This window comes from Cornus florida, unplaced genomic scaffold (assembly GCF_030987335.1).
Source record: "Cornus florida cultivar Cherokee Brave unplaced genomic scaffold, ASM3098733v1 CherokeeBrave_3.0.0_Hap2_Chr05, whole genome shotgun sequence".
Lineage (NCBI taxonomy): Eukaryota > Viridiplantae > Streptophyta > Magnoliopsida > Cornales > Cornaceae > Cornus > Cornus florida.
The window spans coordinates 18,184,280-18,200,627 of NW_026775575.1; the positions used below are offsets into that span (position 1 = coordinate 18,184,280).

Here is a 16,348-nt window from a genome sequence, read left to right on the forward strand (position 1 = left end):
GTAGAGAGAGAGAGAGGTGAAAAGTGGGTGCAATAAGGGTGGGGAAGTTGGAGCCAAGAGAGGGGGAGGAAAGTGAGGTGGTAGCTTCGGGGTTTAAAAGAGGGAGAGTGAGAGCTTGGTTCGAGCACTCGAAGGCCCACTTCGAGTGCTCGAAATGGGGGCAGAGAGTTGGGTAAGGGGCTCGGGTGTGGGAAGGGGAGTTCGAGCACTCGAGGCTGGGTCTTCGAGTGCTCGAAATTTGAGCAGTGTGAAGGTTTGAGGTTGGTTGTGATGGTTGGTTGTGATGGTTGGTAGGAGGGTGGTGAGCTGAGTGGTGAGGGGTGGAAGGGGTGGCATGCATGCATGGGCCTGCATGCATGCATGGCCGAGAGGGTGGATGTAGGAAGGTGGTAGTGGTGCATGGTGTTGGAGGGTGTGTTGTTGTTGTGTTGCCGAGAGAGAGAATGTGGGTTTGAGAGGTGGCATGCATGCATGGACGTGCATGCATGCATGCAGGGTGGTGATGTATGGTTTAGAGAGAGAGAGATGGTGGGTTTGGATGTGGGGGTTGGGTGCGTTGGGTTGAGGAGAGAGAGAGGAGTTGAGGTTGTAGTTGAGGCATGCATGGTTGCATGGTTCTATGTGTGCGAGGTGGTGAGGTGGTGCAAGCATGGGTGAGTGGGAGGGAGGTTGATGGTGGGGTTGATCGAGCACTCGGCATACAGGTTTTGTGGGTTGATGAGAGTTGGGTGGCATGTTTGGTTTGGTTTGGGAAGAGAGAGAGAGGAAGGGTGGTGTGCATGGTGTGAGATAGAGTTGAGGGTTTGCATGCATGCATGGGCATTCATGCATGCATGGGAGGAGGGTTGATAGATGGAAGGTGATTGCTGAGTGGTGGGTTTGGCATGCATGCAGTGTGGTGAGCTGGGTGGTGAGGGAGGTGGGTTTGGTGTGTGGATGGGGAGTTGGCTGCGAGAATGGGAGTTGGAGCACTCGAAATGGCCTTTTCGAGTGCTCGATATTGTGGCAGAGAGTGAGGGTTGGCTGGGAGGTGGCTGCGAGCACTCCAAAGGAACTTGAGAGGGCTCGAAAATGAGGCAGTGAGCTCATTCGGCAACATGGAGATGGAATTTGCAATGTGAGCAACATTATGCAAATTAGATGGAAAAAATTTTTGCAACTGCTGCACCTGAGGCCAAGCAATACATAGATGGATTTTCAGACCTTGGATGCATTTTTCCAAACCAATGCATGGATGGAAATCAAGAACTTGGCAACTTCATGCCATGCATGGAAAATTTGGAAAATGCTTCAACTGTGCAAATTTTTTGTTTACAGCATGGAAAATTTTTTTTTTTTTTTGTTTTCAATGAGTGCATGGATGAAATGGATTGAAATTTTGCATGGATGGAAAAAATTGAAATTTTTCATAGGAAATGAAATTTTTTTTTTTTTCATGGAAACTTTTCATGGAAATTTTTTTCTTTAATGATGCATGCATGAATTTAAATTGCATGGAAAAATTTACAACTTTTACAACATCACACAAAGCATGAATGAAATTTCTGAAGAAAATTTTTAAACGTTGCAAATTCATTCCATTCCAATGCATGGATGAATTTTTTTTTTTTTTTTTTTTTTTTTTTTTTTTTTTTAAACTTTGCACTGCACACAATGCATGGATGGATTTTTAGAAAAATTTGGAAAACTTTTCAACTTCTTTCTAATGCATGGATCAAATTGGAAATTTTTTCAAAATGTAACACCTCTCCAATGCATGGATAGAAAATTTTTGGAAAAATTGTCAAATTGCTCAACATTTCTAATGCCTGGATGAAAATTTTTCAAACTTTGCATTTCATTTCCAATGCCTGGAAAGTTTTGAGAAAATTTTCAAACCTTGCAGCTTCTCTCTAATGCATGAAAATTTTTGAGGAACCATGATTCAACAATGCATTGAAAAGGAGAGGTTGTGCACATGAGTTGCATGCCAAAGATCCTATGAAATTGCTCAAAAGCGATAGAAATTTCCGGGAATGAAAATTAGAGCTAAGAAGGTCTAAGAGGCCAGTCTAAAATTGTGAAACACAACTGAAGACCATTTTAGAAAAATCAAATTTTTGGCTTATCGAAACCATTTCCCAGAAAATTTCAAGGCACGAGCAATTTAAGAAGGTAGAGAAGCTTGGAACATCGAAAGAATTTATTCCCTTGCTTTGCTAAATTTAATGTCGATAGCTAGACGAAGTTAGAGCAGGCACTATTCCTCATAAATGGGATCCGTCAAGGGGACTTCCTCAACTTTTCGGGTTAGAATTGTGCTGTCAATGCAAGGCTTAAGCCTTTGGCCATTTACCTTGAAGAGTGATCCACTTGCAGGATCATGAAGTTCGATTGCTCCATGAGGAAAGACGGTAGTGACAATGTATGGACCATCCCATCTTGACCGGAGTTTACCGGGAAAGAGTTTCAAGCGGGAATTGAAAAGCCAGACCTTTTGTCCCGGGGCAAAAGACTTTTTGACGATGTGTTTGTCATGGAAAGCTTTAGTCTTTGCCTTGTAAATTTTTGCATTTTCATACGCGTCATTACGCAATTCCTCAAGTTCATTTAATTGCAACGCACGATTAGAGCCGGCTTGTTTGAGATCAAAATTGAACCTTTTTACGGCCCAATAAGCACGGTGCTCTAATTCTACCGGGAGATGACATGCTTTGCCAAAGACAAGTCGATATGGTGACATGCCAATGGGTGTCTTATAAGCTGTCCGGTAAGCCCAAAGTGCATCGTTTAGCCGTAATGACCAATCTTTGCGGTCCGGTCTAACCGTTTTTTCTAAAATGTGCTTAATCTCCTGGTTAGAAATCTCTACTTGACCACTCGTTTGAGGGTGGTAAGGTGTAGCAACCTTATGAATGACTGAATACTTAGCAAGGACGGATTTGAGATAACGATTTCGGAAATGAGATCCACCATCACTAATGATTGCTCGGGGTGTACCAAAACGACTAAAGATGTGAGATTGAATGAAATGGATCACGACTTTATGATCATCGGTTTTGGTAGCCGCGGCTTCAACCCATTTAGACACATAATCCACCGCTACAAGGATGTACTCATAGCCATAAGAAGATGGAAATGGTCCCATGAAGTCAATCCCCCACACATCAAAAATTTCAACAATTAAAATGTTGGTGAGGGGCATCATGTCTCTTCGGGACATGGATCCAAGTTTTTGACATCGTTCACACGATTTGCAAAAATTGTATGCATCCCGGAACAAGGTAGGCCAAAAGAATCCGCTTTGAAGGATTTTGTTAGCGGTCTTTTTGGCACTGAAATGGCCTCCACAAGCAAGAGTGTGGCAAAAATTTAAAATGCTTGTGGCCTCGGTTTCAAGAATACATCGCCGGATGATTTGGTCCGGGCAATACTTGAATAATTCCGGATCTTCCCAAAAGAAATGCTTGACTTGGGAGAAAAACCGGTCCCTCTCTTGTTTGGACCAATGAGCTGGAATTTTGCCAACCGCAAGATAATTGACAATATCCGCAAACCACGGAAGAGTAGAATGTGAAACTTGAAGAAGTTGCTCATCCGGAAAGGAATCATGGATGGCTGCAAATTCTGAAGATTTCTCAATAAGTAAGCGAGAGAGATGATCGGCGACAACATTGTCGGTCCCTTTTTTGTCCCGGATGTCAATGTCAAACTCTTGAAGTAAGAGGATCCATCGAATTAAGCGGGGTTTTGTCTCTTTTTTCGCTAACAAATGCCTAAGAGCGGCATGATCTGAAAAGACGATGACCTTGGAGCCAAGAAGATAGGAGCGAAATTTATCCAAGGCGTACACCACAGCTAGCAATTCTTTTTCAGTGGTGGTGTAGTTCAATTGGGCATCACAGAGAGTTTTGCTAGCATAATAAATGACATGCGGAAGTTTATCCACACGTTGGCCCAAAACCGCCCCTAATGCATAATCGGATGCATCACACATGATCTCAAAGGGAAGAGACCAATTAGGGGGTTTCATGATCGGGGCAGAGGAGAGGAGAATGCGAAGTTTGATGAAAGCTTCCATGCAAGCGTCATCAAAATTGAACGGAACATCCTTGGCTAAGAGATTACACAAGGGCCGTGAGATTTTGCTAAAATCTTTGATGAAGCGACGATAGAATCCGGCATGGCCAAGAAAAGAACGGATTTGACGGACGGAATTCGGAGGAGGAAGATTAGAGATTAACTCAACTTTTGCCTTGTCTACCTCGATTCCCCGCTTAGAAATGACATGTCCTAAAACAATGCCTTCTTGGACCATAAAGTGGCTTTTCTCCCAACTTAGAATGAGATTCGTCTCTTTGCATCTTTGGAGCACAAGAGATAAATTTTTGAGACACGAGTCAAAGGAGGAGCCAAATACGGAAAAGTCATCCATGAAAACTTCCAAGAACCTTTCAACCATATCGGAGAATATGGACATCATGCACCTTTGGAACGTTGCCGGTGCATTGCATAGACCAAAAGGCATGCGTCGATAGGCAAAAGTACCAAAGGGACATGTGAATGTTGTTTTCTCTTGATCTTGGGGGGCGATGGCCACTTGGTTATAGCCGGAATAACCATCAAGAAAACAATAGAAGCTTTGGCCGGCTAACCTTTCTAGGATTTGATCAATAAATGGGAGTGGGAAATGATCCTTCCTAGTTGATGAGTTGAGTTTACGATAGTCAATGCACACACACCACCCGGTGGTGGTTCGTTGTGGCACGAGCTCGCCCGCTGAATTTTCAACAACGGTGAGCCCGGATTTCTTGGGGACAACTTGTGTGGGGCTCACCCACTTGCTATCAGAGATAGGATAGATGATTCCCGCATCTAGCAATTTGATCACCTCTTTCATGACCACTTCCTTCATGTTTGGATTTAACCGGCGCTGGACCTCTCTAGTAGGCTTTGCGTCATCCTCCATATGAATGCGGTGCATACAAATGGAGGGGTCAATTCCTTTCAAATCTGCCACTGTCCAACCAATAGCTTCTTTATGCTCTTGGAGCACCGCTAAAAGGTTGGTCTCTTGGTCTTTTTGAAGGTCCGAGGCAATAATGACCGGAAGGGTTTGCTTTGGACCAAGGAACACATACTTGAGATGGGCCGGGAGCGGCTTAAGCTCAAGTTGTGGCGGATATAACAATGATGGGACCGGAGGAGTGGTGGAAAGTTGGGGAAGTGGTTCTTTTGGAATTTTCCAAGGAGGTACATCCATGATAGCATTAATATCAAGCAAGGAATTGACTTCTTGAATGGCTTGATCAACATCAAAGTTTGAGAAGTCAAAATGAGACATGCAAGTTTCAAGGGGATCTTTGCTTAGGATGAAGGGGAGAGATTCTTCGACCACTTCATCAATGACATCCACAAGAAAACAATCATCCTCATTGGAGGGATGTTGAGTTGCATGAAAGATGTGGAGTTTGACTTGCATGTTTCCAAAAGCAATGTCCATCACCCCGGTTCGGCAATTAATTGATGCATTAGCCGTAGCCAAAAATGGTCTACCAAGGATCACGGGAATGTGCTTTTTTGGGTCATGGACTGGTTCCGTATCAAGAACCACAAAATCTACCGGGAAGTAGAATTTGTCCACTTTGATGATGACGTCCTCAAGAATACCTCGTGGATGCTTGACCGATCTATCGGCAAGTTGCAAAACCACGGAAGTCGGCTTAAGATCGCCCAAACCAAGTTGTAGGTAGACCGAGTATGGAATTAAATTCACACTAGCTCCTAAGTCAAGGAGGGCCCTCTCGATTTTGCTGTCACCAATGATGCACGAGATTGTGGGGGCACCCGGATCCTTATACTTCGGGGGAGTGCTGTGCTGAATAATAGCACTAACATTTTCAGTCAACCTCACTTTTTTTGGCAAATGATTTTTAGAAGTGCGCTTTTGAGTGCACAAATCTTTGAGAAATTTTGCATAGGGAGGGATTTGCTTGATAGCATCCAACAGGGGCAAGTTAATCTTCACTTGCTTGAAGACTTCCCACATGTCTTGAATTTTACAATTCTTGTTCCCAAAGTGTGTCGACTCTTGAAGACGTTGAGGAAACGGAGCTTTTGGCTCATAAGTAGTTTCCACATTTGGGGAGACATGTGTGGGATATCCGTGAATGGTATTGGGACAAGAATTTGGATTAGAAGAGCTTGAATTTGGATTTTTCAACGGCGAAACTTCTTCACTTTTGTCTCCATCGACCTTGTTGTCCACCACTCTACCACTCCGAAGGGTGGTGATAGCTTGAACTTGTTCATGAGTCGGCCCACTCGGATGAGGGGTTTCGTCAATCACATGCATTCCTCTAGGATTTTCAAAAGGTTGAGAGGGAAGCTTGCCCTTGTCCTTTTGAAGCAATTGATTCACCGAGTTAGCTATTTGGCCCACTTGATTTTCGAGATTAGCTATGGATTGAGTATGAGAGTGGACCATTTGGAGAGTAGGCTGCAAGGATGTCAAGAGTTGCTTGTTGGCATCCATTATTTGCTTATTTAATGATTCCATCATTTGCTTGTTTGCAGCTACTATCTCGTCAGTTGGACATACAGGAGGTTGATTGGAGACATTTGGATTGTAAGGAGGACGGTAGCTTGAAGAGGCTTGGAAAGGTCTACCTTGATATTGAGAAGAGGGCTGATTTTGCCGCCCTTGGTTTTGGAATTGGGAATTGTGTGGCGCTTGTTGCCGCCACGAGAAATTCGGATGATCTCGCCAACCCGGATTGTAGGTGTTGGAATATGGATTGTTCCCGGGCCGCGAGAACATGGCATTAGCTTGCTCTTGGTTGGGACTAGGAAATTGCTCCGTTGTGGGGCAATCTTCCGAGAGATGGAATGAACTAGTACATGAAGCACAAACTGAACTTGCCGAATTTTGAGACAATGAAGGAGGAAGATGTGGTGGCATCAATTGATAGAATTTATGAGCGATGGCATCCACTTGAGATGATTCCTCCCTTATTGACTTTGGTTGACAAGGGTTGGTGTTGCTTGGAGTGGTTGCGGTCGGAGCCCTACGAGAATTGTGTTGAAGTGAATTTTCACTCAAATTCTCAAGTAAGGTCCAAGCCTCATCCGCATTCTTGGACATGAACATCCCACCACAAGAAGAATCAACCATGAATCTATGGGTTTCGGTCAAGCCGGCATAGAAAGCTTGCACTAATTGCCATTTTGGGATCAAATGATGAGGACACTTCCGAAGAAGATCTTGTAACCTTTCCCAAGTCTCGTGGAGTTGTTCTCCATCAACTTGAGAAAAGCTTAGAATAGAACGCCTCATTTGGTTGGTTTTACTCACCGGATAATACTTCTTAAGAAATTCTTGTTGCAATTGAGCCCAAGAAGTAATAGAGTTGGGAGCGAGGGAGTTCAACCAATATTTTGCCCTATCTTTTAGGGAGAATGGGAAGAGATGGAGATGAAGTGCATTGTCCGAAAAACCTCTCAACCGGATGGTTGAACAGATTTCAAGGAACTCATCAAGATACTTGTATGGATCTTCATTATCAAAGCCATGAAATGATGGAAGCATTTGAATGGTACTAGACTTGATCTCATATTGAGCTGCATCGATGTTTGGCATCACTATGCAAGATGGAGAAGCATAGGTGGTAGGGATGAAATGATCTCTAAGAGTCATTGGCTCGATATTAGGAATTTCAGCCCTTTCATTCCCCGGATTTCCTATGTTATCCCCCATTATATTGAATTCAGTTTCAAGGTCCCTTGTAAGAGTGGGTTCCCTAAGGTTCCGTCTAAGAGTTCTTTCAAGAGAATTGATATCAATGGGCGAATCGATTGTGGGTAAGGAAAGTGACCTACGACCGAACATCAACAATAAAGCATATACTCAACAAAGCAATTCATCAACCACAACTCCACATACGATGTTCCCTTTCTCCTCAATTATCAAGACGGAAAATGTAAATGGCCACGACAAGGACCGATGCTTTAACACAAAATTTAAACAGGATAAGAGCCTCAACAAGGGCGTCACAACTAAACTAAAACTAAATTTAACACATGCACAATATTCACAACTCGAAACTAGAAGTCACGAGACTTACCTGGGGTCCTCTAGACTTACAATTTGCTAGCATTCCCACGGCGAGCTTCGAGTCCCTAGAATCTTACAACACTTAAAACACAAAGGTGGTCAAAACACACAAGGAATATTCACAAGACACAATATTCACAATCAAACTAAATTTAACCCTAGAAACTTCGGTTGCTAAACCGTTTGCAGTCCCCGGCAACGGCGCCAAAAATTGATCGGTTGATCAACTATACATCAACCTTCGCAATAGCACGAATCATTGTAAAATAGGGCTATTAGTCGGGTAAGTCGAACCACAGGGACTACGCTAGTCTAATACAACCTAAATGTCTAGAATCATTCTTAGAATGATGAAGGGTGTATAGAGGTTTTGTTGGATGTCACTTAAGCTAGGAAATTAAAAGTGCATAAAACAGTAAATTGCAAGAATTCAAGGGAGTGAGTACAAGTAAAGAAGGCTAGGGAAATGAATCCACCTCCATCCCTCTACACATGCTAGGTTAAGATTAATTTAAGGGGAAAACAACATATATGATAGTCATGATACATAACAATACTAGGTTGCTATAATATCTTTAAGAAGTTCATTTAATTAGAAAGGCAAGAATAAACCATCAAAGGTTCACATGATCAACTACCTAAACTAAAATGTAGCTTAGAACATGCTTACTAAGCCAAGGATTATCAAGCCCTAATTTAAATGGTGAATGCACATAAAGCTAAGAATCAAGTATAGCCCATCAAAGGGAAACCCTAAGCCATGAACTATCTAGGTTCTCCAACTCCATGCCATTAAAACCATTCCATGATCTAACTTCCATTGTCACCATGGAAGTGCAAGCAATATGATTAAGAAAGGCAACCATCCAAGACAAGATGAATAACTCACAATAATCATTTAAAACATTCAACATTCATTACAACAAAAATGAGGCTCTTGACCATGGAAAGACTATCAAAAATACATTGTAATCCCCAAAAATAAACTATACTAACACATGCTTACAAGGGAGGGGTTTCATCACCTCCCTAGATGAGGTTTAGTTACCCATTGGTGAGCTAGAAGAAGGAAGAAGCATCATCCTCATCTCCATTTTCGAGCTCCTACTGTAGCACTCAAGAACACCCTCTCCTTGCTCTCTTCTCTCTCCTTTCTCTTGCTCAAGATAAAGCTTAATGATATATGTGGCCTTTGGGTAGCCTTTTATGCTCCAACCATACCCTCTCTCCTCCAAGGAACACCTCCAACCACTTCATAAAGAGGGAAGATGGCATTGAGGAAACCAATGTGCAAGTGGGCTGAAATGAGCCATTTCCGAAGGGCATTCTGCCTGATTTTCGAGCGCACGCTTGGTGACTTCGAGCACTCTAACTTAGTGCAATGTGCAACATGCTCCTCTTGCTCAGTGCTGACCTATTTTGGGAAAACTGCTATAACTTTGTGCCCCGAACTCCGAATGACGATCTGTTTGAAGCTTTGGAGAGCTGATTCAGTGCTTTAAAAACTTCATGTTTTGATGAAGACCCAAATCTCAAGTCTGGTTGGTCGAAAATGGGGAGAAAGGCAGTACATCAGTGCTGCCAGGCAGTTCTGCGCACCTCTGTTGTGAAGATCATAACTCTCTGCTCCGAACTCCGAATGATGAACCACTTGAAGATTTGGAAAGCTGATTCAGAGCTCTAAATCTTTCATGTTATGAGGGAAGTCCAGTTCTCGAGTTTGGAAGGTCAAAATGGCAAGCAAAGACCAGGCTCTACTGCTGCCAGAATTCAGCATTGGCACCCTTTTGTTGCTCAAGACTCCACAAGGCCTTATTCTTGTTCCATTTTGGCCAATGAACCTGAAAATGCATAAAAACATAGAATTGGAGTTAATCTACATAAAATAATTAATAACTGGACTTTGTTAATGTAATTTAGGGCGCTTGAATATACATTATTCGGCGCTTATCAAATATATGCTTCATTGCTTAGATATATTGTACCTTTCACATGATGTTTAGACAATACATACTTTACTAGTCATCCTTGCTTGTTGAATCAACCAAACACACACACACCAATATTGCAACACACCATTTTCCCTCATTAATCACTTGTCAATGGTATAGAAATGCATTGCTTGGTGGTGATCTCTAAACCCCAAGATCTCTCTCTCTCTTACTTACTCTTAATTGCATTCCTGGTTATTACTTAGTTTAATTTAGTTGTTCTCTAATCAACCAACCAACCAATTGTTTGATCACTCGACCTACTAGCCCTAATAACGATTCCATGACATTGCTCGATCCTCACAAATCCCTTGGGACGATCCCTACTCGCTCTAGCTATATTTATAGTGAAAGGTAGTAGTGGCTTCTATAAATGTAAAACTCTTGGCCCTCGCCTTAAAATTCACACTCTTAAGCTTATGGTAGGACGACGACCACCAGTTTTTGGCACCGTTGCCGGGGAATTGATTTATTAGATTTGGCACGTTGGAATTTGTGGAATCAATTAGGATTAGTACTCTTTTGATCGTGTCTTTACTTTATTTTTATTTTTCTTTTGGGTTACTTATTGTGTTGTTCTTATTTGATAAGGTGCATTGTTGGAGAGGAAGTAAGCAAAGGAGCATTCAAGCTAAGCAAGCATGGAAAAAAGCTAAAAATTCTAAAAAAAATTTGCTAAGCTAAGCTTTAAATTTGGAGTTGAAGTGCTAAAGGACCTTTGTGAGACTTTCTTTACTCAATCCCTTAGTTAAATCGTCGGCCCGCGTGGAGGCTTATTTTTAATTGTCTTGCATCGTTGTTGTTAAAGCATGGGAGTATGAATCAAGTGTTTGTGGAAGAAGTTTAATTGCATTGTTGTGAAGGCATAGTGTTTGTTATTCTTTGTGTTGTTGTGTTTTGCATTGTGCATGCATGAACGTCATTCATTGAGACCAACTCTTGTCCCTCTGGATTTGCATCTTGAATCTATCGTTAGAAATCCTAGGGGAAGAGGAAGTTCAAATAGAACCAATCTATCAATGGATGACCATAATGATAATCATGTTGAGGACCTTGGTCACATAGACCAACAAGGTATCTTTTATCCCAATGTGCACAATGAGAACATACAAGTACCATTAGGTATGCCAAGGCCATTCATTCACCAACCACCACAATAACAAGGCCAAGTTCCATATAGAATGCCAAGGCCAATGTATACTCCACAACCTCCCATCATTAATCAAGGAATTCAAAACCAAGGTGTTCATGTTGCACCTCAAGTAGCTAATCCACCTCTTGCTTTAAGAGACCATTATGTGCCTAACGAGTATAATGCACCTACATGCATCCAATTGCCTCCATTCAGAGCACATCATTATGAAATTAAGCCACAAACCATTCAAATGCTTCCTAATTATCATGGACTTCCAAGTGAAGAACCTTACAAGCATTTGGATGAGTTTCTTAAAGTATGTTCCATCGTAAAATATACGGACATGCCGGAAGAGGTTTTAAGACTCAAACTTTTTTCATTCACCTTAAAAGACAAGGCAAAGTATTGGTTTAACAATCTTAGGCCTTTTTCAATCACTTTTGGGCAGAAATGCAACAAGAGTTCTTGAAGAAGTACTATCCAGTTTCAAAGACCAATGCCATGAGAACCTCAATTAGAGAATTTTCACATGGGGATAGAGAAATGTTTCATGAGGCATGGGAACGCTTCAATGAATTCTTAGGAAGTGTCCACATCATGATATGCCCAAATGGCAATTAGTTCAATATTTCTTTGAGAGCTTATCGGACAACTATAAGGGTATGGTTGATACTTCCATGGGTGGCTCATACATTGACAGGCTTGAGGATGACGTGTGGCGTCTTTATGAGAGCATAAGTGAAAATTCTTTGCATAGAACACTATCATCCAAGAATGGTAGAAATTCACAAGGTAGGAAGAGTGTTGGCTTACATCAAGTCGACCATTCAAATGAAATAGCCGCCGAAATGAAGTCTTTATCTCAAAGGTTTGATCAATTTTTGATTAACCAAAACTCGGCGAACCAAGTATCTTCCTTCCCTAACCATTCTCATCGTGCATCAAATGAAACATGTATGACTTGTTCTAGTGTTCTTCATTCTACTTCTCATTGTCCTCACGGACAAGTGCAAAATGAACCTAATGAACAAGTCAATGCAGCTTTTGTGAACCAAGGGAACAATCCTTATGGTACTCACTATAATCCAAGTTGGAGGAATCATCCGAATTTCTCTTAGAAAAACCAAGGAGATGGCTCAAACCCTTCCCAAGGCAATTTTCAAGGGAAGTACATTCCACCTCCACTTCAAAACCAAGGATCCCAAGGTTATAGACCTTATCAATCACAAGGGAATCAATTTGCTAATTCTCATTTTCCCAACCAATCTTATTCCCAAGGTAATACTAGAAGTCCCGCCTTTGAAGAAAAAGTTTTGAATGCTTTGGGCACTTTAGAGGCTAACACTCAATTGCTTCATTCTCACTCTCAATCTATTGTGAAGCTAGAAACCCAAGTAGGGCAAATAGCAAGCACTCTCATTCGAGAGAGAAGGGAAAGATGCCTATAAATGCCCCACCTAAGCAACAATGTGTTGTGGAAACCCATTCCTCATCGGAAGGCCACACCATTGAACATGTTAATGCGGTGACTACCTTGCGGAGTGGTAGGATTGTGGATAATCAAGTTGGAATGTCCAATAAAGAGAGTGAACCGGTGCAACCTCAAGTTGTCACCCGTCCCGTTTCACATCCCATTCCTCCTTCATTGCATATACATGACCTTGTAAATGAGAAAGTCTTGAAAGATGTGTTTTAAAAAGAAGTTTTGAAAAATGATGTTGAAAAGGTTTTGTTGAAAAATGATTTGAAAACTTCTTGTGTTGAAGAGAGTTCAAAAGAAAATTTTGAAAAAGTGTTTGAACTAAAAGTTCCATTTCCGGATGCCTTAAAAGAATCCATTTCAAAAGACAAGCAAAAGGTAAAAACCAATGAAATCATGGAAATGTTTAGGTAAGTGAAAGTTAATCTTCCACTATTGGATGCAATCAAGCAAATTCCGGCTTTTGCCAAATTCTTGAAAGACTTGTACACCCAAAAGCGGAAGAACAAGAGCCAAGCACCAAGAAAAGTGGTTTTGATCGAGCAAGTAAGCTCAATTTTGCAACATAACACTCTTCCAAAGTTTAAAGACCCTGGTTCACCCACTACATCATGCATTATTGGTGATCATATCATTAATCGGGCGCTTCTTGACTTAGGAGCAAGTGTTAACCTTCTTCCATACTCGGTTTATGTCGAATTGGGCCTAGGTGAATTGAAACCGACGTCGGTAGTTTTGCAACTTGCCAACCGATCCATTAAGAAGCCTAGGGGTATAATTGAGGATGTTTTGATTAAAATTAACAAATTCTTCTTCCCGGTTGATTTCGTTGTCATAGACACGGAACCGGTCCCCAATCCTAAGAGCCAAATTCCCGTTATACTTAGCCATCCTTTCTTGGCAACCGCCAATGCCAACATATATTGTAGGACGGGAATAATGAAGATCTCATTTGGCCACATGAAGGTGAAGTTGAATATCTTTAATCCCACACCCAATTCATTTGACAAATATGAAGGAGAAGTTAATGTTGTAGATAAATGTCATGATCTTCAATGTCAAGGAAATTGTTTTTGTGTAAGACCAAAACTTCCAAAGGATCATCTTCAACCTTGCATTCTCAAAATCTTGTTTCAAATTCTTACTTTGAAAGGGCATGGAAGCCCAAAGGTTGTGATTGCATAGATAAGGGACCAAAGGTTTCTTTTGAGCTTAATCCAATAAGTTCTTCAAAGAACCATTTGTTGGGTGGAGTTCAAAGCATCTATCACCCCAACAAGGAGGGGATGCATTGTAAGATCTTTGATCCAGGCTAAAAGAGCCCAATGTCTTGCTAGAGACGTTAAAGACTAGCAAAAGCATTCGTAGGGTGTCAAAACCCTATTCCTCCCCCATTTCTATCTTTCATTTCATTTCATTTCTTATGAAGTCTAGATACTTGTTTTTTGTTCATATGCATTGAAAGGAACTTTGGTGAGGATTGCATGAGCTTTCATGTCATTATTGAGCATTCTGCATAGTTCGATCGATCTCAAACCTAAGTTCGATCGATCGAACTTCATTCTGCATCCAACACTTAGAAAAATTTTCGACCTGCAGAAACCTGCATCTAAATCACCTCTCTGTCCCATCGTTCGAACTAACTCTTAGATCGACCAAGAGACCTTCGATCGATCCAACTTCCAAGTTCGATCGATCTCATGATTCAACACTTAGAAAAATTTTGAGCCTGCATCAACCTGCATATTTCACCTCTCTGTCTGATCGATCGAAACATTCCAAGATTGATCTGAAAGTTCTTCGATCGATCCAACTTCTAAGCTCGATCGATCTCATGTTCCAACACTTAGCCAATTTTCTGAGCCAAAAACCAGCATATTTTTGCTCTCTGTCTGATCGATCGAACTCTTGTTTCGATTGATCTCAGTTCTTCATTTCATTATTTTGACTTTGTTTTGACTTTTCAAATTTTTAAAAATTCAAAAATATTTTCATTTTTATTTTATTTTATTTTCATTTTATTTCATTTTATGTTATTTTTCAAAAAGTTTCCAAAAATTCAAAAATATTTTAATTAATATTTAATTATTAGTGTTTATTCAATTAAATTTAATTAAAATAACAATAAAAAAAAAACCAAAAATATTTTATTTTATTTTACTTTATTTTCCATTTTTTTTTAATTTTAATTTCAATTTTTAATTTTCATTTTGCAATTTTCAAAAATTTCAAAAAAATCCAAAAAATACTTTGAAGAGAGTTCATCAAAGTTCGATCGATCTCGGTTGAAGTTTGATTGATCGAACTCTGTCGGGAATGTTTTTAAAAATAGAATCGAGGGTTCTCAAGATTGATCATTTAGATCGATCTCACCCTCTCTCGAACCCTAGCTCTTCTAGTCGCCGCCACTGTGCACCTATCTTCATCATCATTTCCGGTGAACCTCCGGCGAAATCAGTGAGCTTCGACCGTCTCTTCATCTTTCTAGATCTCGGATTTCATCTTCCTCTCTTCATCTCATCTCTTCCCATCCATTTGAGGTAAGATCCGTGACCTCATGCTTGATTTTCGGCTTAAATTTCATGTATCCATGCTTTAGATGTCGAATCCATGCTTATTACATGATCAAATCCACCATTGTTAAGCTTCGAAGCACTGTATTTCCATATATATATATGCGTGTTGCTTTGGGTATATATTTTGCATATTTTCGGATTTTGATCTCATATTGGGAGTTTGGGCCTCGTTCAGTGTTGGGTATTGATTGATTTGATATGTTGTTTGGCCTACGAACACGTTCGTGTGGGCCCCATGCTTCCAAAGTCACAGATCTGTGACCTTTGAGTTTTCAACGTTGCACAGTTCGATCGAACTTGTATCTCTGATCGATCTTGGGAGATCGATCGAACTCATGTCTCAGATCGATCGAAGTTGTGTGATCGATCTCACTTATTTTCGATCGATCCAACTTTTGTGATCGATCGAACTTCACAGATCTCACACATACACTTCATTCATCATATCTTATGTTCATGTTATCATATCTATGCCCAATGCCTGTGATATTCCACATTGGATGCATTTCATACTTACATTGTTTAGCATGTGTCATATTTTTCCACTTGCATAGATTCATGTCATATTTGTTCTGTCTAGCTTACTTGACATACATGTTTCTATATCGTGTTTAAAAATTTCTTATTCTGGCACTAACTCCCATTGCAAGTTTTTCTTTTTCTTTTTGCAGGCCATGGTTAAGAGGAAGACCATTGCCAACAGGCAACACGGGCCCACCCGACATATTAGGCCACGGACAGAGGAGCCAGCAGAGCCCTCTTATGCACAACAGAAGCCAGCACAGGCTACCCCACCTCAGTCACCATCTCATGAGGCTGAGGATGACCACATACCATCCACCTCTACAGCTCATCCTGCTTTTACTCCATCACCATCTCCACCGCATCATGGAGCTAAGCATTCACCTATGCCAGCTCAGCCTGCTCAGCCAGCTCATCTGGAGCGTGATAGGCCCACGTCTCGATATGCACATATGACGATCGACCATGAGTCAGAGTTCGACACGGCCTTTTTCTCTAGATTGGTGCTGACCCGATCCGCCTACCATGATATCATTCAAAGGGGCCTAGCCA

General features: G+C 41.2%; 1 pseudogene; it reads right to left on the reverse strand.

Annotated features, from left to right (window-relative positions):
- Positions 1-11,724: 11,724 nt before the first annotated feature.
- Positions 11,725-11,822, reverse strand: LOC132310875 (small nucleolar RNA R71; annotated as a pseudogene).
- Between the last annotated feature and the right edge of the window lie 4,526 nt (positions 11,823-16,348).